Source organism: Spea bombifrons, chromosome 2 (assembly GCF_027358695.1).
Source record: "Spea bombifrons isolate aSpeBom1 chromosome 2, aSpeBom1.2.pri, whole genome shotgun sequence".
NCBI lineage: Eukaryota > Metazoa > Chordata > Amphibia > Anura > Pelobatidae > Spea > Spea bombifrons.
The window spans coordinates 73,111,535-73,134,891 of NC_071088.1; the positions used below are offsets into that span (position 1 = coordinate 73,111,535).

Here is a 23,357-nt window from a genome sequence, read left to right on the forward strand (position 1 = left end):
TTGTTTTTTTAATGTGAACCATTTACTTTCTCGCAACGAGTCAATTGCCCTAGAAATGGAAATTCTTAGCACGGGGTCCTGTGAAGCTCAAGCTTGGTTGATTTGTCCTGTGTGTTTATCTGTCTGATTAACAACAGCATAGTTGATGTATAAACAATAAACAGCGAGGGGAGGTGCCCGGCAGTGTAAATGTACGCCGTTTGACCCATACAATAAATATCAGCCTTAGAAGTACACCATCTTTACAAATGATCAAACTAGGAAAGCTGCCCAAGGTGTGAATTTACTATTACTCGTCATTTTGCTTCCAGTTCCTTTTTCACACGTTTGCAGATCTGTTACTCCCTAAACCTGATTTGACAGATATTTTTTTGTTTTCAGCACTTTAGACGCCGAGGCACGATCCCAGCCGAGCTGCCAAACTAAGCATGTTTGCTAACAAGCAAACTGACAAACAGAAACTTATAAATGATAATCCTATAGCGAGCACATTTTAACAGCTGACTCAATTGGCCAACACTATCGAGTCGGACTTCTCCATTTGGATCAGTCAGCTAACTTTTTTCGTACTTACGTTACTGTTGCAATGTTTCCCTACTTGGGTAACAAAAAAAGCAGGTCCATAGGTTAACATCGATACACTTTAGAGCGTTGGTGGGCTGAAGGAGCTTGCATTTTTCTACATCAGGTGTACTTATGAGGGGGGGGGAGGTTATTTTAAAGATATAGACATGGCTACGAGTAGACATTTGTGTTACTATTGTAACCACAGTTTTGTAATTTATAATGACCTATAGGTTCGATGACAGACTTACAGGGATCTATTTAAAACACGGTTTTATTATTGAGATTAACCAATTATGTCGGTCACTATATCTAGCATTCTACTGCTACGTTTTTGGGAGAAATAATTAATTATTAACAGGAACCGGTACCACCATAGACAGCCTTTAAAAGAGTGGTACCTTAAACTTGGTGTATATGTATGTAATATATAATATCATCGTTGTTGTCGTCGTCGTCGTCGTCCTACTGTATTGTGGCCAATGACAAATGCATGGGGGTGACCTTTTCCATTTTAAAGAACTATGACAGAATAAAATGAACGCTGAAGTCAAATTATAATCTACCATGGAAGCATCAGGGCATTAGATAAAGCCAGTATAATACAAATATATATTAACACGTAGTCTTTGACATATAATCCACAGATTAACAAATCCTGTTTGAGTCAACGCAGAGCTGCTTTACAGTAACACACAATTTGCCACCCAATAAAAGCTTTTTAAATGGTCTCTGTTCGAGTGAGGAGAAACTATAAAAGGAACATGAGCGACAAGGTAATTAGCCTTTGTTTAGATGTTAGTTATCATCCCTTCCATTGCTGGCTTGTTGGCTGTTACAGAACCAATGAGTTGTGTGCTGGGGACTTATTGACCAGAAACAAGTAATGTGTGAGTCTGCATTTGCGTGATCTGAATTAGTTGGCTTTATACAACATCTCCTCAAAGCCAAAAAATATATGCATTTCTCTATATCCTTCGCTATTCTGCTATACTGAAATCCTGTGTGGATGATTTGGTGCTACTTTATAATACTCTCTTTGTGGCACCTTCAAGCCAACTATTAGAATTATGTGCCTGGCCTATGAATTGTAGTCTTAAACTATCCCAACGCAATGCAATGCAGGATGTATTAATACTATTAACTGATTTATTTTAATGCACGTGTAATAACCCAGAAGTATCAAAGCTCACATCAAGAAATCCCATGATTCCCCTGTTTCTCCATTATTGTGCTAAAATAGTTTTATGTTTCATTTAGGTATATGTGTACTGTCTATATATCATTGTTTTATTTTCCTTTTACCTGGACTCACCATGACCCTTTGAGTAACACAAGGATGTATAGATCAGCAAATAATACAGTTATAACTTTCCCTTGGTCAAATGGAGGGAAGTGTACTAAATAAAAACAGGGGCTACTGAAAAGAAAGAAATAAGCAAAGGAGAGAGAGTGGGTTAAAACTGAAAAAAATTTAAAAAAAATGGAGTACAAGGTTAAAAATTTGTGCTAGTGAGTTAGTAACAGTGGGTTAAAAAAAGGCAGGTGATTGCATTAAAAATATGAAATAGAAAAGAGAATGAAAAGAGTAGGATTTCAAAATAGGAGTTAGAGAAGAGGTTTACAATGAGGAGGAGAGAAGAGACTGCAAAGGTGAGAGAGAGAATGATATTAAAATGTAGAAAGAAAGACGAGGGGTGAAAAAATGCTGTACTGTTTCTCATATAGTAGCTGTGTGCTGAGAGCTTGTCACGAGCAGTGGGTGTCTACACATGCACAGGCACAGTAAGCACTCGTAAATACTCTTGCAGTGCAATCCCATTTCATCAGAGTACATAAGTACCCCCCCCCCCTTGGATGTAGTCCCTGCATGCCCCTACAGTCTATTACCACACAGCTACACTATAAAAATGTAATGCAGACACAGTCTAGCATTACATCACTACAATATAACCTCCATAGGTCATGGTCTAGCTCACAATGTTACAAAACTGTTAGGTCCTAAATTCTGGGCTTTAAATAACGAACGTGCTATAAGCTAGCTTTTGAGATTCTACCAATAAAAGAAAATATGGTGACATCCCTGATACGCCTTTTTTCTTTCTTTTTCCCCTTTCCCCTACTCTCACTTTCTTTCTACCCTTTCCTCTCTCTCCTTCTTTCTTTTTTTCTTTTCTAAGACTCATATCTCCATTTCATTTTTTCTTCTCTCCCTTGCTTTTTTCTCCTCTGAACCCATTTTTCTGTCTCTCCTTTTTCTCCCTCTCTTAATTCTCTCTCTCTCATCTACCTCTAATCTCCCTCTTTTTCTCTCTCCCTCACTTTATAATCTTATCCCCGCTCTCTGCTCTTTCTTCTCTCACACTCTGTCCCTGCTCTTTCTTGTCTCTCTTTCTCCCTTTTCTCCCTCACTTTCTCTATTCCCTTTTGTTCCCTTTCTCTCATTCTTTTTTCTTTCTCGTTCTATTTTTCTTTCCTTTCTCTCTGCCTTTTCCTATATCACTCACTTTCTAATCTTTCCCACCTCTCCTCTTTCATTTTCTCACTCCCCTCTTTCCCTCCTCTCTCCCCATCGCTCTCACTTCTCCCTATTGTTCGTCCCTATCACTTTCTCCTTTTCTCTTTCACTTTCTTACTCTGTCTTCACCCCCTCTCTTTATGATACTCATCCATATCTCTATTCAATATCACATTTTCTTCTTTACTCATTATTCTCATTTCATTCTCTTTCCCCCCCTCTGTCTTTTCTCCCATGTCTGGGAGTCTGCTTATTTACAGAGTGTGCAGTAGTTAGGGGTTTAGGAGCATAAGGTTGAAGGCTACTAATTCACAACATACACAGCACACACTACTATTCTGCAGCCCCAACCTACTCCCTCATGAGCACACAGCATGAATAATAAGCCTCCCACAATCCAACATGCTTATTAACACAATGTGAGCGACAGGGGTGGGTTATGGTGCAGAAGGCTGCTCATTAACAATGTGTGCGGAAGCTGCCTTCTTCCTCCATCTGACATTTCTTGCCACTGATTGGCTGCTTGAAGTGCTTGAAACCAATGGTAGGACTTTACACATGACCTGCATGCAGCTTTCAGCACTCGAGCTGACGTGAGGTGAATAAATCACGTGCAGGGAGCTTTATTCGGCTGAACACCTCTCCTGCAAGGGACTTAGCTGGGGGTTAGGAAGGGGGAAAATGCATTTGGGGTGTTTTGCAGAATCCCCCCCATGCATTTGCAAAAAGGACCACTCAAAAATGTTAGCGATGGCTGGAGTGTCCCTTCAAAGACCAGCATTTACCAGGTCTCTGTTTTTTAGATATGCTCTGCAGACTAGGTTTCATTACGGAATTTCAGTTTAATCTGGACTCAAAGTAGGCACTACTCCTAATTTAATCTTCCATAGTGTATTTAAGGAAGATAATGTCAATAAATATACATTTTATTTACAACTGTGCAGCAGTAATAACATTTTTACCTGTAAAGAATGATACAGGGAAAAAACACAGAAAAAAAACACGCAATTCGCGGAATTATTTGTTTGGATTAATGGAAGGTTGCAGTTTTCAATTCTATCTACCATGAGCATGAAATGCACTCAAAAGCATTTTATTATTTAATGGAAACCACTCTTTATGCCATTACTTTTAGTATTTTTTCAGAGCTGATGGCAGGAAGAGATTTTTTAATATGTTGAAAGCTGGTAGATAGCTTTGAAAAAGGAGTGGGAAATTAATGTAGGGATAGCAGCTGTGAAATAATGAGAACATTTTGTTTTCTTTGTTTTTTATTTTTTATTTATTGGATGGATTAATTAGCTTCTGTTTGGTTAACGAGCTCGCTTGCGCCAGAAATGTCACATTGGTTTGTTTTTTATAATTTGTCTTTCGAAATGTTACTTTGGTCCTTTTCTTCAGCTGTGTGGGACCTCAACATTTTTTAATTAAAATACTATACATAAGGCTTATTATAAAATGAGAATTGATTGATATATTGGTTAAATTAATCTGTCATTCAGAACAAGAGCAGATCAGTGATGGGGAAAGCATTCACTGGCTTCTTGTCAATTTAGATGGTAGGCAATGATCATTTTTATTCTAACTACCCCAAACAATCATTATAGTATATTAGAAGTAGTCATATATGATGTAGTAAGCGCAATTATAGGACATTATTATAGATTTGCAAAGAATACACAATAAAAGCTATATAAACCGATGGTGAGACATTCTTCTTTATATCTGAGTTGCAGCGCTCCATTTTAAAAAAACTGAAGGCTGTGTCCTATGCAGCAAAAGGAGACAAACCACAATGGAGTCCCAATCTTTTTCCCGACCCTTCCATGGTCAAAGGGCCTGTGGTAAATGGAAAGGGCTTTGGCTTCCCTTGCTAGCAGTGCTCCTGGGCCCAAAAATTCACACCTCCCTGACAGAAGGCCAGCAGGAGGCTTGGCTTTACCCTGGGGACCCCAAGGCTTTACTGTCCTTTCTCTGGAGAGGGGCGGCACAGAAGTGGTACAGGGTGGTGGTGGCCAAGTCTAACCACCCTCAGCAAAAAAAGCCTTTGTCTGGTTGCATGCACCTACATTTCCAGTGACAAGAAAATGTGAAAAATAAATAGAAAACTAAATGACCATTACGGCCCAGCCCTCAGACTGGCAAAAGAAATCCTGCCCTATGAGCCATAAGGCCAGAGCAGGGGAAGTATGTGTGTCGTTGTAAAAATTCTTCCATGCTAGGGCACTATGCATTGCGCCACACTGAAGAGACAAGCACCTTGGGGTCCATGTAAGCCTCAGACCAGAGGATCAATGGCATTGGTGATAAAATATTGTAAGGCATGGAAATCTGGCTCCATGCTTTGTCCATCCCTATGTATTTGGTATAGAGATACTTGGGACAAGGGGGGATTAGGAGGAGCCAGAATAGTGGCAACACGATTGTTTTGCTATTATTACAAATCAGAAGGACCCGCCTCTCTTATGCGCCATTTATCTTGCAAGTCTTCTGAAATGCTCTTTTGGCGGAATGGAAATAAATTTCCACAGACACACTCCAAAATCTTTCAAGAAGAGTAGAGGTTGTTACATCTGCAAAGGGGTGGGGGATCAACAAGCTCATATAAGTGAGATGGTCAGGTGCCCACATACTTTAGGTTGATAGTTCATTCAATAGTCACTGCTTAATGCTAAGAAATCAACCTATATCCTCTTTTCGGGCATTCAACCAGCTACCTGTCTAAGACATAGTTTAAACTCATGAAGTTAAAATAGTGAGCATTTGCCACTGCTGTGATCGATTGGTATTGTATTGGTATGTCAACCTGAGGTCAAGTAGTGTCACTGTATAATAACCTTTAACACAATTCAAACTTACAGTGACATCACATTTTTGACAGTATTTGCAGATAACTACTGGGTGATCAGTCCTAAAACAATATATTTGGTCATTGTGTGTTGTTATACTAACAGATCCCCAAATACTAAAAACAACTGGGGCATCATCTCTCATGTTTTATAAACTCTTGTATCCAACACGAAGCAAAGATCACCTCTGCATATCCTACATTTATTCTAAAAATAATATAGTAGGGATTTTTCATACAGTGATACAGCATAGAGAACAGGTATATAAATTACAACCCAAGGTCATGTTTCAAATGTTCTAGCCATTTCTTTTGGACTTTTTTTTAAATGTTTACATAATTAATACTAAGTGTTGCTTTGGGGGGTAATATAGTTCTTAAGAAATTATGTAATTTAACACAATTGTTGGGAATATATTAGATAACAAAGTGAAAGCATGATAATTAATTATGAGGCACAAAATTGGAGATATATTAAAGCCCAGTGGCTCCCATACCAAGCAGTAATAATGTAAGATTTGTCAAATTATCTCACGGCAGTAAGTCTTAGCAGCTATGGTGAAGCCTGCATCAATTTTACAAGGAGCAAAACAGGGACGCTGGATGAATATGAATACACTTGATTCCCCCTAGAAAAGTAGTTATCGTTATGTAACCTATACAATAATTTAAACAATGGAGATGGTTAATGAAAACACAGGGTAAGGCTTCTTCTTTATGATGGGCTAATATTCATCATGATTTGCTTCATTCATTAAATTCACCGAACAATTTACTAATGCCATAGATTGGTGAACGTGTACTACTGAATTAAAACCCCTAATGAACAGTAAAGAGATCTATGCCAAAAAAGACACCAACCTAGTGCCCCTTTACACCAAATAACGTGCATTGCTTCCACCCAACAGTGAAAAGAGTGAGGGAACCCGTCACAACATACATGCATGCTTCTGCCTGAAAAACCTTATAACATCTATTCCCAACCCTGGTTTTCTACAGGAGAAAATGTTATTACACTGGTTCTTTTTGGTCGGTGATATATTTTAGCTTAACATTTGGCACATTTGTTTAGAATAAAGGAAGCCAACAAATATGTAGGAATATAAAGATATATATATATATATATATATATATATATATATATATATATATATATATATATATATATATGAGACTAACGTGGGTTATCTCCATTGACTTCAACATAAAAAATCCTATGTTTTGGGACACTTGGAGTAGCCTAATATATTTATAAGGTACACTAGTGGTTAATATAATTTCCAACATGACAATGGCCTATCAATCAGATTTGACACATTATTACAAGAATATTATTATTTATAAAATATAACAAATAATGTTGTTTTATAACATTCAGTAAGGACCATAATACCACTTTTTTCAGCTATCTCTCATTATTGCATTATGGACAATTATTCCTTAGTCCTGGCCTCAGATGCCTGCTGCCTTTTTTCACCTTCAATGTATTTATATCTCTGGTATCCTTAGACTGCTGTTAAATCTGACAAAGAGACCTCTGAGGCCTCTAAATTCTACATATTGCAGTTATATATACACTAAATAAACACACGCAACTGTGCTTTAATTAAAACAAGCAATATTTGAATCCCATAGGTAAAGGTACCTTAGCTTCCTCTTCTCAGATCAGCATGACTATTCCTTCTCATTACCTTATCTCTGCCTAGATGATTGTTTGTTAATTGGTTCAGGCAGCTTTTATAATAGAGGGTGAAGAGAAGGGAGAAAACTTAAGAACAGGAAATTGATTAGATGATGCTGGTCCTGCCACTTGGAGACACAGATTTAAGCTTTCATGAGGTTCACGTTAAAACGAAATATCTCCAAACCAATTACGCTGGCTTCCAAACAAAAAGCTACAGGTATTTTTAATTGTATTTATTCTGAAAGCCGTGTCAATCAACAAGTTTCTAAATACATATATTGCCCCTTAAAGTGTAGTAAATCACTGATAACACCCATGTCACATACAACATAGCTCTTATAGTCCTTCTATTTGAGATGTTATTATCCACCACTAAAGATGCTGCTAAGGGTAAAACTTACCTTGACTACCCATAACCTACAACTAATTTTGGTTTACCATAAATTTAGGGTTGCAAAAAAACAATTATTTTCAAAATCGATTAGTTGGCAGGTTATTTTTTTTTCAACTAATCAGATTAATTAATATGCTATTTTTTGTTTACTTAAAATAATGTAATAAAAAAAAATGGAGGGTGGGGGGGTTAATGGTGGGAACAGGGGAGTTAATGATGGGAACTGGGGACAAGGAGGGTGTGAGGGAGGGACAGAGTTTATTTTATCTGCAGACCAGGCGGTCGGAGGGGATTAATACGCAGAACGGGGGAGGTAATGATGGGAACTGGGGAGCAGATCATACTGAAGGGTGGGAGGGAATTTATTTTTTGGCAGACCAGAGGGTGGGGGTTAATGAAGGGACCGAGTTAATGATGGGATTTACTTTAAAACAATGGTGCATACTGTGCCCAGACACACTAATCGAGAAACCAACTAATGGATAATGAAAATCGGTGACATTGAGTTTCATTTTCGATTATTATCGACTTAGTCAATTGGTTGTTTCAGCCCTACATAAATTGACTGTCAACAAAGACGATGTGCAATACAAATGACCCTCCTGACATTCTTTTAAAGTAATACATGCATAGTACTCAGTGCAGTGCAGGATAAATCTCTGCGAGCATATCAGTCTAGAACCGAAATGCCTCTGTACTAGGGAACCAACTACACATCATGGGCATTTCAGACTCTCCTGGGCTTCATCAGTTCTTATACCTCACATTTAGCAAGGAGGTCCATGTCCAGACTCAACTTTACACTTTGGGAGACCTCCAAGAGATTCCTAAGGGAAAATATGCATACCCAAAAGGATGAGACTGAGCCAAGACTGGAGAGCACCCTGCGTAAATTCCACTTATGTTGTTTTTTGGGAAAAAAGCTGCCATTGGGGCTGCTGGTCCACAGGACACATTTGGTTTTGCCTGCCCCCACCAGACCAGAAGGTGCCAGCCCTCATCTTTTGACTCAATTATAACTATACTTTTATGACAGTATTCTTATTGTAGCTAACATTTTCATACTACCTGGCATTGAAACCAAGGAAGGACTTGCCTATCTTCAAAAACGCCCAATCTATAAGCTCAGTATTTTGCATGCAAGTAGTGTAGCCTCTCCGGTTGAGACATGGGCCTGTTTAACTAACTGGCACAATGAGGACAGAGAGTGAAGTTGTTTTAAAATGTATTGTTTAAGCATAAGTCATGGTGTCTGCACCTGAGAAAATCTGAAACACAGCAGGATCCAGAGCGGGGAAGAGTGACAGATAAGCTGTCAGGCAGAATCCTCTCTCTCGTTCTGTCTGGTTTTTCCCTCTCTATTGCAGTAAGTGTGCCTTAGAAATGCTGCAATCCTTTTTATACCAGCGGCATTGTCACATAACAGTACACTCTCCCACGTCCTCACACGAAGCCCATTCATTCAGGTGAAAGCAGTGAAGCCAGGTTCCCACACATGCTGAGCTGGGGTTGAGAGGGGAAAGGGGATTACAAATACATAGATGGCTCTCACAATAGCCATTTTAAGCAGCCAAGGGGCTTGAAAGGAGAAACGGGGGGGGGGGGCGGGGAAATGTTTCAACTCTATAAGCGTACATTAGGGTTTGTTTGCGGTCGCTGTACACCAAAGGAGCTATGTATTGTGCAGTCAATCAGGAATTTTATCTGGCTTATCTTTGTTTCCAGCAAAGCAAAATTGATTGCAAGCTCTTAACACCACAAATTGATTGGAAAGAGCTCTATACATCATGGTTGGAAAAACGCCAGGCGCTAAATGACTGTGATGCCTGGAAATTATCATGTGGTCCTTCAGATCTGTACAAGATATGAGAGCTGCTGTCCACGTGAAAATGTCCAAAGCACTGCGGTTTGCAACAGCCTCTGCCCAGAGAATAGGATTGGGGAGGGGGACTTCTTCAGCCAGCTGGACGTCATTGTGCGCCCTGTTACAAAATTGAGTTGTTATTATTAAGAGCGCGTCTATGATACAACGCATTGCAACATTTAGCTGTAAAACATTCTACAACCACACTGCTGATATGACCTGCATCTCAATACTAGTACAACACACATTGCACATCTCTGTTATTCTGAGGGTCCACAAGGGTATCGGATCGTCAACCACCCTGCGTAAAAACTACATCATAAATAACAGAAAATAATTATACGGAGGAGGAAAATGTCATATCTGTACTTTCTTATTTCCTTCCCATAATATGATCTTTCGCATTCTTCCGCTTCTGTATGAATATATCATCAGCTTTCAATTTACCTTACAAGCACCTCATTATTTATCCCATTTGTCCAAGTATAATTAACTTGCCCTCAAATCATTGACCGCCTTATTCCGTCATGTAATTCTCTTTCCAGTTCACTATATGCTTATACCTCCCATTTCTCATATTATCCTTCTTTAAACTATCCTTTACAAATATCCTTACCATCCCCATTTTCTTCAGAACCCCATCCGCTGCTGCACGTACGTTTTTTTTCTTCATTCACTCGACTGTATCAGCATGAATGCCATATATTAGTTATACAAGGAGCTTCTCTGTCCACCTCAATGAAATCACCATGCTAAGGTCCTGCCTAGTGATATTCTTATCTTAACTGAGTCTATAACTCATTTGTGGTTAATAGAAAGTGCTACCACATCCAGGGGAACATAGTCATAAAACACTCTTCTATTGTTTCCAACACTGCTGATAAACATATATTCTGGAACACTGAGCCAAAGGGAGAACATCAAGATAGAATTTAACTACTTCAAACATAGGTGCCTATATGGGAAAAAAATATTGCAGAACGTAGAGCTGTGGATAAAAATTATTACTGCACATCGCATTTCCCCTTACAATACGGAAAGATTTCTTCTATGCAATATGCTATGTGGATGATATATTAAATGTTATTATTGTGCATTCTGGGAAGAATATTTTGGGATATGCTAGGTAGTGCACTTATATACCGAGTACAACACAACAGACAAATAATTTAACTGAAGCAAACCTACATTAACAAATGTAGATGACAGATCAGATTTTTTAAGCACTAGATTTTAAGATTTATGGCTCATATAATGCAGGCAAAGCCAAAGGAAGGATCGGCAGCTGTTGTGGAATTACAATTCCCCCGACAGCCACATGATGATCCGCTGAAGAGCTACCTGTTGGCTTCCTCTGTTATAATAAGCTAAATATCAGTTCTACGTCACAGTTTTCAATGGCCTTGCATTTCATAGTGTCGTTGCATTATTTCACGTTTCACTCTTGTAAGCTACCAGTTTTATTAATAAGTATGACAGCTTGGTTCCCTCGCCAGCACAGCTGCCAATCTTTACCTTCACGTGGGTTACCAAGTCTCTTTAAATTCACTTAAAATGTAAACATTGTTATTTGACAGTGTTCTATTTATAATTCTACTTAAGCAGTATAATTTTTGAACAGTCATAGTTATCAGCTAATAGTTGGCTCTATATACATTTAAAAGCACAGCCAGTTTCAACAGATAGTGGTTTTGAATAGTAAATGTATCCAATACATCACAATATAAAGATAGAACTATATGATTATGAGTCTAGGCACTTATGCTAGCCACATACAAAAGAAGGTTAGTCCAGCTTAACTAAGGACAATCAATGCTTAAATATGCCTCCTTCCAGTAAAAACCAACTTGGAAGAGCTTAAAGTCATAGCTCACTTGTGCCATAACAAAGGATACATCTCTGTGAGAGTATCAGTCAAGAACCAAGTACCCATTATGAGGATTTTAGACTCTCCTGGACCTCACCAGCACTTATACCCCTAGGCACTGTTAGCAAGGAGGTCCATCTCCAGACTCAACTTTACGCTTGGGGAGACCTCCAAGAGATTCCCAAGGGAAAATATGCATACACAAAAGGATGAGACTATCTGAGCCTAAACTGGAGAGCACTTAAATAGCCTGCCTTGCGCTTGGCAGAGTCTCACTTATGCTGGCTGTTTGGAAGAAACAGATGAAACAGATAGATGGCTGCCATGACAGCCCGGGAGACACAAGGGGCTTATGACTGACTTATTATTATAGTTTTATTACAGTATTATTATGGTAGCTAACATTTCATATTATCTGGCATTTAAACAAAGGAAGCACTTGCCTATCTTCAAATTCTACTGAATAAGTAGTAGCAGAAATGAGCACACGTTTATAAGGGGTGTCTAATCCTCACTCTGGCAGCAGAACGAAAGGTAAAAATATGACTATACTGCAGCTTGCCCAGGGATTCAAAATATCATTAGCTATGCCAGGAATTTGATTTGAGTTCCACAAGACTCATTCATGGCCAGCTACATGAGCGCAGCTAGTCCTTTGTCAATTCACGCTAGGCAAGCCCACTAGACACCTCGGGTCCAGACAGCGTAAATAAAGCAGACGGAACAAGTGTGACGCTCGCCAAAAACAACAAAACAAAAAGCAAACTGTAAAAGAAAAGAGGAGTCTCTCTAAATTGCCCTCTAAAATGGGTATTTGGACACATTCCAGTTATGTTTCTCAGCTTTGTTAATGGAAAAAAAACTCAATGTTATTCTTGAACTGCTATTCATTTTAGGTGGTGAACAAGAGTCATAAATATATGAGATATTTTAGCTCTCCAACGTCATAGCATCAAAAACTCTTGATCTCAAATAGATAATATAATTTAATAATAGGCGTAATCATTCGCAATAGATACACACCACTTGCTGAAAATCCACGTATTCTAAAGGAATGGAAAAATACATACAGACCCACCTCTAATACAACCAATCATTTTTTAACTTGTGATCATAGCATGTTGTGAAGCAACATTACATCTGTACCAATAGTGAACTGTGAGCACCCGTATACTGGGCAAATACACATGAAAACACCTAGAATTGTCAGTCGGTGAATTAATTGTCTAATGATGAAAGGCTGCTCATGTTGCTGTCGTAACTTCCATGGAGCAAGTGCCCCAGGCACTGCAAGGTAAAGCTGGCACGTGTGCTATCCTGTGGCAATTGTACCTCGTCCCTTTTCCCTTCCAAATGCAGATTTGACTTTAAGATGTGATAGCACCTATTATTCTCCCACAGACACCAAGATCCCTAGTTACAACTCTGACGCAATGCAGATAATAACTCAGTCCACTCAGATGTCTCCCATCAGAATCATGGGTATCCTGCTCTCTCATCTACTATACCAGATATTTATGGGGTAATGAGGCACCGGGTTGCAGATTGACCTCATTTCTCCCATGTAGTGAATTATTATTCTTTAGTTACTTTAGTTAACGTAAGTAAAGTCCTAAAGGATTCAGCAAGTCCCAAACTGCACATGTACACTAATCTAATTCTGTATTCTGTTGCTAAGCTCAAAATGTTATTTTAAAAGTAGAACGCTAACAGCTTACTTGGTAAATAAGACAGGTTTTTGGTTACCTATTTATTTTTAATTGAGTAGGAAATTCATTGATGAGTTGGGCTCTTCTTAATTTTGTCTGGCAGTTACCAACTGTCAACAGAATTTAGCTGATAGCTATGTGACCTTTAATAAATGAAGCCATTGGTTTGTTTGCATGGAACCGGCATTAAAGTAAGTATGTCTTCCAAAGATAACATGGTTTCTGTAGGCCAATGGTATTTAAGCTCTGGTCTGTTGATCACCAGTGGTCCTGAGGATACTTCCAAATACTCTACGACTACCTGACATGTAAAATAAAATATGACTGCATGATAGATTTATATAGGTCAAATAAATGGTAAACCCACTATATCAACGTGTACGGTTATCATACTCATATATCTTGATGTCATTATCTCATACAAAACTTTTGTGTGTAATCATAAGAATTCAAAAATACATTTTATGTTTAGAAAAATGACAGTACATTAATTTGGAATCAAGGATATGAAGGGATAGTTTCCTAACTAGAACTTTTAGGTTTTCTAAGTGAATTAAATTGAAATTAATTTATTTTCTTTTTATAATAATAATTTGCGTCCCTGTTCCTCTAAACAATGCATTTGAGAACAACATCTGTGAATGAGGAAAAAATCTACAACTTTATATATAATAAGATTTCCTATTATTAGTAAGCTGGTTTAAAATCCTTTCAAACAAATCAACCATTGGCCTTCTATGAAATGGTCATGTTAACAATGTCTCAGGACAAGAAGGTGAATCTAATAGTCAAGAGTCAAGAATGCAGCTCTAGAGGAGGACATAACATGTGTCCCATTCTCATGTGTGATAGGAAATAATCGCAATCTCGTAGTTTGCTGCAAGACCAAAACTACGGAAATTTTTAGATCCACTTTTGTTTTTGGCTGAAATTATCCATCCAGTATAGTTTGTTGTGCTTGAGTTTATCGTTCTCAGGTTTTTTTTTACATGAATTCATTTTATTTCTGAACTTTAATTTTCCAATTATTCAAAGGCAGTGGGTTTAGCTTAATTGATTCACTAATAAGTAGCATATAACTCACAACTGCAAGTGTTTATTAATTATTATAACATGCAGTGCTAGTAATTGAGGGCAATGTGGTATCTTGCATGTTCAGATGGCTTTCTTCATCAAAGCAGCAGCTCCCTCCTTTTCAGAACTATGTCGGAGAAGCTTCATAGTTCTTGTGATTATTATGTATCGTTGGCTTATTCCAGCAGGCCTAGGGCACAACGATCTGCAGAGCAGTCCCAAGTCACCCAGAGTAGGGTAGAAATCTGCTTCAGTAAAATAGCATCATATGAAACGTACTGGATCACAAATTAGGTCCTACTCCACATATCATTATGCAGCGTCAATCAGCCAAAGATACAGTGATCACTGGAGCTGTCCAGGACCTGAAAGGCTGACATATATTTCTTTAAAGCATTGAGCAGGACCATAGAATCAGGAGAAAGATAGAGCCCAAGAAAGAAGATGCGGCATCAACTTTAAACTGAAGTTGTACCTATCCAGAGAGAATAGGGCCATCTTTAATGCCAAATGGAGAGTTGTTATATACCACAGAAAGCAGTGTGATCCAAGATTGATTGCAAATGCTGTTTTTTTTCTCTTTTTGAATTCAATGAGCTAAATTGACCCAAAACAATCGCTTCCTCTATATTTCACTTTGATTCTATCTGCCGGCACCTGATATTTTCTTTTGTAATAGAGCCCCGATGAAGATCACTACGGTTAAAACGTTGGCGCACATATAAAATAAAAGTATTTTAAAAAAGTATTAAAGATAAATCTATTTGATATTGTATGTATTGAGTTTTAGGATGAACCCTTACCGTTTGAAGATCTGCTTTAGCACCAAAAGCTGTTCATGACTTAGGTTTTGTATATTTGTAACAGTACATGGATCACGGAACGATGCTGGTGCGAGGCAGCTACAAAAATAGCAGGCCTGGCATGGGGTAACGGGGGCAAGGAGTGATGATCGCTGTATTCTGGGCAGTAAGCCAACGGAAGAGATGGGCTTGAGAGTAATTATTTCTGATGGCTTAAAGGTAAGCAGCCAATGCAATAAAGCACAGCAAAAAGCAAACATGGTGCTGGGTTGTATAGCTAGAGGCATTAGTAGCAGAATGAGAGAAGTGGTTCTGCCACTTTACAGATCTCTGGTATTGTATTGTTTTGGAGACTCCATTTCCAGAAGAATAGAGATATTTTGGAGAGGTTTCAGAAGAAGGCTACCAAAATGGTGGATGGTTTGCAGGATAAAAAAATATTATGAAAGACTCAATATGTATAGCTTGGAGGAGAGAAGAGAAAGAGGAGATGTGATAGAAACATGTAAGTGCTTAAACTAGAGGGTCAGAAGCATAGATGTAATGTAAGGATGGTTAATATAGTAAGGGAATTTAAACATGCATGGGATAGGCGCAAAGCTATCCCGAAGACAGGACTAGATAGGCCAAATGGTTCTTATGCCCCGTCAAATTCTGTTTCTGTTATGCAAAATGTGCACATCTAGGCAACTGCATAAGTGAATAGAAAGGTTATTTTCCCAACTTATGAAATTATAAACAAATGGGCAAACAGACAAATATTTCCTAGATTGTTTAAAGGAAAGCATCAGAACTAAATCAACTCTAAATTCATATTCTCTTTCGTTCTTTCAAAAAAAAACTATAACATTGGTAGTGCCCGTTTACCAACATAATACAAGGCACAAATAAAGCTATAAAGGATCCTGACCAGCTTGGATATAGGTCGCAAGCTCATTTTATTTCATATCCAGCCGTTCAGCACAATAAAGCAAAATATCCAGCAGCTTTTCTAAACACACAATGAAAAGGACAGAACAGCAGGAGGATTGTGAAGTTCTGGTTATACCCACTGTAAAAAAAATAGTGATTAACCATTTCCCTGCTTGAACCATAAGCTCCTGCATAGGAACCAACAACAGGGCTTTAAGTGATTCTGAGTTATATAAAACATGTTATGTGTCTCACATTACTGATACGGCATTTACATTGCCTCAAGGAATATTTCGGGACTGGGACGGTGGAGATGGTAGAAAAAAAAAGATGAGGGAATGTCACTTTAAAAATGGAGAAAGGGTTGCTTGGGGTGATATTAATAATAACAGGTTGAAGAGTGCCTAGTTAGGACCCAAATCTCTCTGTTCCTCTTCTCTTCTCAGATGTTCCTCTCTTCTAGGCGCTCAGAAAGCTTGGTGGCATAGTGCACTTTTGTATAGCGCTAAAAGTGACAATAATATTCATTTGCAAGAAATAATAAAAAACATTTAAACAGAAAAAAATGTGACAATGATATGAAGGGGAATTGGAAGAAATTATTTCTGAGGGCTTGAAGGCAGGCAATGCAATAAAGTGGCAAAAAAGCAGGGTGCTGGGCTGTATAGCTAGAGGCATTAGAAGAGAAGTGGTTCTGCCACTTTACAGATCTCTGGTCATGTACAGTTCTGGAGACCCCATCTCCAGAAGAACAGAGACATTTTGGAGAAGGTTCAGAAGAGGGCTACCAAAATAGCGGATGGTTTGCAGGATAAAAAAAATATTCTGAAAGACTCAAGATGTATAGCTTGGAGGAGAGAAGAGAAAGAGCAGATGTGATAGAAACATTTAAATACTTAACGGGAATCTAACAAAGTACAGGAGGGAAGTTTATTTCAAAGCAGAATAAATGTTAGAACTAGAGATTATAATCTAAAACTAGACCGTCAGAGGCTTAGATATAATGTTAGGAAGTTTTACAAAGTGGTAAAAAGCAGGGTTCTGAGTTGTAGCTAGAGGCATTAGTAGCAGAAGAAGGGAATTGGTTGGGGCACTTCTGGAGACCCCATCTCTAGAAGAATAGATAGTAAATAGTAAATTGTTTGCACCAAAGGAAATTATCAGGAAAGACTAATAACTCAATATGTATAGTTTGGAGGGGAGAAGTGTTACAGGAGGAGTGAAAGAGGAATTTAAAAAAGTATAGGAGGGAAGTTTATGTCAAAGATAAAGTAAGCTAGGGCACAGAGTCAATATTCTAGAGATTCAGGGCCTTAGATGTAATGTTAGGAAGTTGTACTTTACAGAGAGTGTGGAAGACTCCCAGCAGGAGTCTTATTATTATTAATACAATGGTGGAACTGAAACATATGTAGGCATATGGCTATCATGGACAAAATACAAAACCAAGGTCCGATTAAGGTCTAAGTCTATACAGTAGAAATAATAGGCAGATTAGATGGGCCAACTGGTTCTTATGTTTCCATGTTTCTAAACAGCAGTCAATTGGTCACAAAATCACATAAAGCCATGCCAATAACCACACTCTGTAAAACAAAAGTGTCCCCCTTTGATTATTTTAATTATCTGGAGATATGCAAAGCTCTCTACTTAGCTAAAAGGGCTTTCAGCATGGCAAATCTTAAAATAATTGTCTGTAACCCAGTCTCTCGACTCTCTTTTTTTAACCCATTTGCCAACAGAAAGGCATGCAGCATATAATGTATAGCAGATGCCTACAGGCAACAATAAGCCTGAATTAGCAGCAGGCACGAATTACAAGACACAAAGGGTCATAAAGCTTGCTAAACAAAGTCTGGTACAAGCGTGTATCTTCATAACCTGCAAGGTATTATAAAAGCATATTTTAACTTGACTAAACATAGCCAGACACAGGCGATCTCTCCCATTCCAGCTGCCATGGACTATATCTCGCAAGACGCTCAGGAAGCCAGCAGCGTACAGCTGCTGGAATTCTCGAGCACGAGGCTTAATGTAGATGATAACGTAAGATCACACTAACATCACAGGCTTGCTAGAACAATGTTGTGTCAGGGTACTGTCCATATAGCTCATGTCACATGTGAGTAGGCAAAAGTCTGCTGGCCCATTGAGTTTCCACTGAAAATTTGGGATCGCAATATATGATTACGGCTAAAGACATATATATATATATATATATATATAGATAGATAGATAGATAGATAGATAGATAGATAGATAGATAGATAGATACCCGAATACTGAAGCAGTAACAGCAGTAACCATCTGAGATCTGATGGCCAATATCTATACACACTGAAAGAACATACATCAATACATCGTGATTGTTAAGCACAAAGGCATGTTGGTGACGTGTACCCTGCCGTGACGTCATGAACACAGAAAGAGTGGTCAGAAGCACAACTGTAAGGAAGTATATGCCATTTCTACGATAGAAAAGGGCTTGTACTATTTAATCCTTGCACGTCAGACTCCTTACTGCTATAACAGTTTCTATTACTTATGTTTCCTGTCTCACAATACAACACAAAATTGAACTTTTATTACAAATGCTGCAACATAACGCATGGAACATAAAAAAAACATTTCATAAACCTGGTTCTCCATTCTGCAAAACGGGCCCATTTTTAAAACAAAAGTACTTGATGTGCGCATCAAAAACAGATTGCTAACCACTTCAATTTTAATTTTAAAGAGAATTAAGGATGTTCTTAAGACAGCTGACCTTCTTGCTAACCTGTCACTTTAGATCAGTTGTCAATGACCCAGATTAACCGTGGCTAAGATGACAGTGTACTATGATGTAATTCCGCTGATGGCAGGTCTTATATTGAACCCAATCCATTTAAAGCCAAAATATTCAATGGTTATTTCCAACTATGGATTTTTTAGAGAAAGTAATACCATGAAAAATAAAGCGCAAAAATACAGAATTTTGTCTTTCTAAATATTCTACAAACTTTAATTAGTTGTATAGAATTTTGGGCCCATTATGTGCTTATACAGGGAATGGTATTTAATGCCATTATTTTATTATTTTAAACAAATAGCAAGGAAGCAGGGTTTAAATTGAACCAAAAATGTACGTTGTGTGAAACAGGTATATTCACCACGTGGTACAAATAACACTTACTTAGCAAATAAGTGAGGCAGCAAATGTAAGCATGTTCCACATTGTTTGCACACTAAGCTCAGTATATTCACATACTTTTGATTTTCACATTTTTTATCATTTTTGGGGATCCAAAATTTTAAAAAGCAATTTTATAATATAAATATGGATAAATCAAATAAATAAAAAATGCATGCTCTACTTTATAGCATTTATATATTTTTTTCCATAATCTGCATGGTAGTTACTGCCTAATGTCAAATTTCTGCCCGGGTCTGAATTTGCTTGCAATATAACACAATTACCCCCAGTGCCCTTATCCTAATCATTTAGTCTTTACTGTGAAAAGAACTTCCCTTTTGTCCGCAGCAATTATCTGAAAGTTTCTTTAGCAGAACATGACTTCAAATAAATGTCTTTCTCCGCCATAGAATTTTACTGATTTGGTTGAAAGACCTTGAATGGATAAAAGCGTCTATTAATTAGCTGTGCCAGGGGGACCTACGGAAGATTATGAGAGAATAAGTGGCAACATGTCCCAACCATTTTTTCGTACTAAGCTATGGCGGTCTGAACCAGTGCATAAGACAGGTATCACCTGACGGTATTCCCAGAATCACCAGAGTGCACCACAGGTAATTCTCATAAGAAGGACAGAGATGAAATGGAAAAATCTACATAATGCATCAAATTGGCAGATCATAGGAGAGCTAGATATATACCGTAGATAGAAAGATAGATAGATGTGACATGTTAGACAGAAAATAAATATGCTTCCGTTTTATATAAACGGGAGATGGTAATACGTGATGTCTGTATAATCAATAGACAATTACAGATATAATGGGGAGGACTCATCTGTTTATACTGGAGAGACAGAAAGAAGATTTATAGAGAAATGACACAATGCATTGATGTCATAATGATAGATCTATAGATAGCTAGATATAGAGATAGAGTCACAGCACATGCTGGTCACTGTAAAAACACTAGTGCTATATGGTGGATGGTGCGCTCTGAGCCTGACTAGATACAGTTCCCTGCATCAGGGATGTGCAGAGAAAGCCAAGTGTTATCTGATTTTTCCAGATGAGAGATAAAATATAAGCAAAATCTGCATTCCTCCCTCATGGTAAGGAGATGTTGTGAAAATGGGCAGAATGAGAAGGATGTAAAACATGCTGGAGAAGACTGAGATGGTCTACATACCCAGAATATACCACACAGCTTTGGTTCAACCTTACAGATATGTAGATACGTGATAATGGTGTAAATATAGCCAAGAAGCATCTCATTTGTAGTCTAGTGACATGAGATGCTATACATTATTACCCAGTTCAGCCTTTACCGAGGAAAAACAGGTACCAGCCAAGAGACCTTGCATGTAAAGGAGAACCCCCAATAACCCCATTTCACCAATAACACAGGACAATAGTTAACTTGAAACCTGGGATAGTAAGACTTATACAGTTATACATTTTACTGACCCACACAGAGTATATAATGTTTTTATTTGTGGTGGTGTACTCCCCTCAGACCAAAAAACACTGAAAGGAGTTATGTTGGGAGCCCGCACTCATATAATAAAAGCCTTGACCCAACCTGCACTGACCAGTCAGTCCAACATATGTGACTACAATAACTACACAGACCGAAGCACGCTCTTTATTTAATAAGGGTCAATATTAGCTATATTGTATCAGCCCAAACCTAAAGCTAGTGAGTAGTCACAGAGTAACAACTCCAACTCAAAGCTAGTGACTAGTCATATAATAACAGCCCTGACCAAACATTTGTCACTTGTGATATAATAACAGCCCAGTCTCAATGCTAGTAACTGTCATATAAAAGCCCGGATCCAAAGCTAGTGACCACTCATATAACAACCCAGACCTAAAGCCAGTGACTAGTTACACAAATGGCCAGATCCAAAGCTAGTGACTAGTCATATAATAACAGCCCAGACCTAAAGCTAGTGACTAGTTACACAAAAGGCCAGATCCAAAGCTAGTGATCAGTCACTAGCCCAGACCTACAGCTAGCAACTAGTCACATAACAGCCTAGACCTAAAGCTAGTGACTAGTCACATAATAACAGCCCAGACCTAAACCTAGTGACTAGTCATATAAAAACACAGCCCAATAACACTGAATATTATATCAGCTCATACCAAATCTCACTCAGTGAATTAAATAAACCCAAAAACCTTTAGCTTTTCCATTGAACCCACATCAATCCCTAGTGACCTATTAAGTGTGTCATACCCCCCACTCTGCAGACATATTTGATAAAATTGCACACTGCGCTCCACTGACTAAAGTAACATTATAACTGCCCAGCTTAAACCCCAAATAGCCACCTGACAGTAATAGCCCAAACCATATGCTGCTGGTGTGAGACATACGATGCAACCCCATCACAAACCATTTTCATTTTAGAATAGCCATGGTCATTACCCACTGACCAGGGCACCTCAATGACAATATATGTGGAGCAGGGATGAGGTGTCCTGCTCCTAAGGAATGTGGTTACAATTAGATGCGTTTATTAATGCAATATACTGCAGATACATTGACGTTACAAGCAGAACACAATCTATACATAATGTCTGTTAGGAAGTGCCACAATATATATATGTGTATATATACATATATGTATATATATATATATATATATATATATATATATATTCTTTAAAGAAAACACATTTGTGACATACTGACTGCCACTGAGTGACACCTATAGGTCTCTCGGTCTCTCACCTGGTCTCTGTTAGCAGTACTTTAGGAGGTGGGAGGCTGTGTCCTGCTGCCTGGGATGTCCCATGATGGGGTGGCTTTCACGATTTTTATCCTTCTTAATAAAGCTTGCCTCGCATTTCCTAGGATAAGTTTATTCTTGCGGGATCCAGCATCCAGTGCGTGATGTGTCGGTCTAAGATCTAAAGAATGTGTGTGTGTGTGTGTGCAAACTGTCTATCCCTTATGTGTATAGCTCTAAAATGTGCTCTCGCTGGCAGAACGTATATATATGTACATTAAGTCTTTGCAGCTCGTAAGTGTGACTACATAAACTGCCTGCGTTTGCCTTAAATGCGATTTTCTAATGATGAATGTGTAGGTTGGGCACAACAATATGATTTAAAGCGTGTGTATCTTGTGTTTTCCTACTGTGACGGATGTGTACCTAATGCGCTTTAACATTATTAAATAAAGCACGGTATATCTAATGTGCATCCATGTCGTTCTCGTTTGTAACGTATGCGTGTAGCGTGTGTTCACTTGAGTTGTGCAGATGTCATGTGTTTGTGTGGGTGTGTAGCTAATGTATATACATACGATGTGTAACCAACCCGTGCAAATCTAATTAAATAGATTGTATAATCTACTTAATAGATCGTAATATCTCAAGAGCCGGGCCCTCTTCTACTTCCGTACCAGTACGCTTTAACGTGTGTTAATCTTATCGTCAGTTTTAATGATACCGTTAATTTCGGCTGTGCCCCTGTTGTAATAGCTCTACGGAATCTGCTGGCATTCTATAATAATTCGATAAATGCATGTGATGTAAAGGTAGATGTTTAATGTATGGGTTGCTGGGGTTTGTAGTTAATATGTGCACATGCTTAGCAGGTACTTCTCGCTGGCATTAGTACATGCAGCGTGCGTGGAGCTACACATGTATGTGCTGTGGGTGCCCACCTGTGTGTACTCGGGCGTTGGGTCTATGTACCTGCTATCAGTCTGTGTGTACCTGTGGTCCTGACTTAGGTGGGAAGTTTATGCCCAGTGATGGCTGCACCTGCAGAAACGTGACTATTACCAGGAACTCAAGTCTGTTGGTTTGTCTAATGAGGTGGGTGGCAAATGTTTGTGGTAAGTTTGACAATGTGCCTGAGTGTGACTAATGTCACTGGAGTTGGTGGCACTGGTGTGTGTGTGTGCTAAATGCTAATACAATTGGTG

The 23,357-nt window shown here is 38.4% G+C and overlaps 1 protein-coding gene across 1 annotated transcript in view; it reads right to left on the bottom strand.

Annotated features, from left to right (window-relative positions):
* ADGRB2 (adhesion G protein-coupled receptor B2) overlaps window positions 1-23,126 on the bottom strand; it is a 159,949-nt gene extending 136,823 nt beyond the window's left edge. The window contains exon 1 of the mRNA XM_053454754.1: window positions 22,155-23,126. The gene's annotated coding sequence lies outside the window, so the exon portion shown is untranslated. The remainder of the gene's footprint in view (window positions 1-22,154) is intronic.
* Window positions 23,127-23,357: the final 231 nt, after the last annotated feature.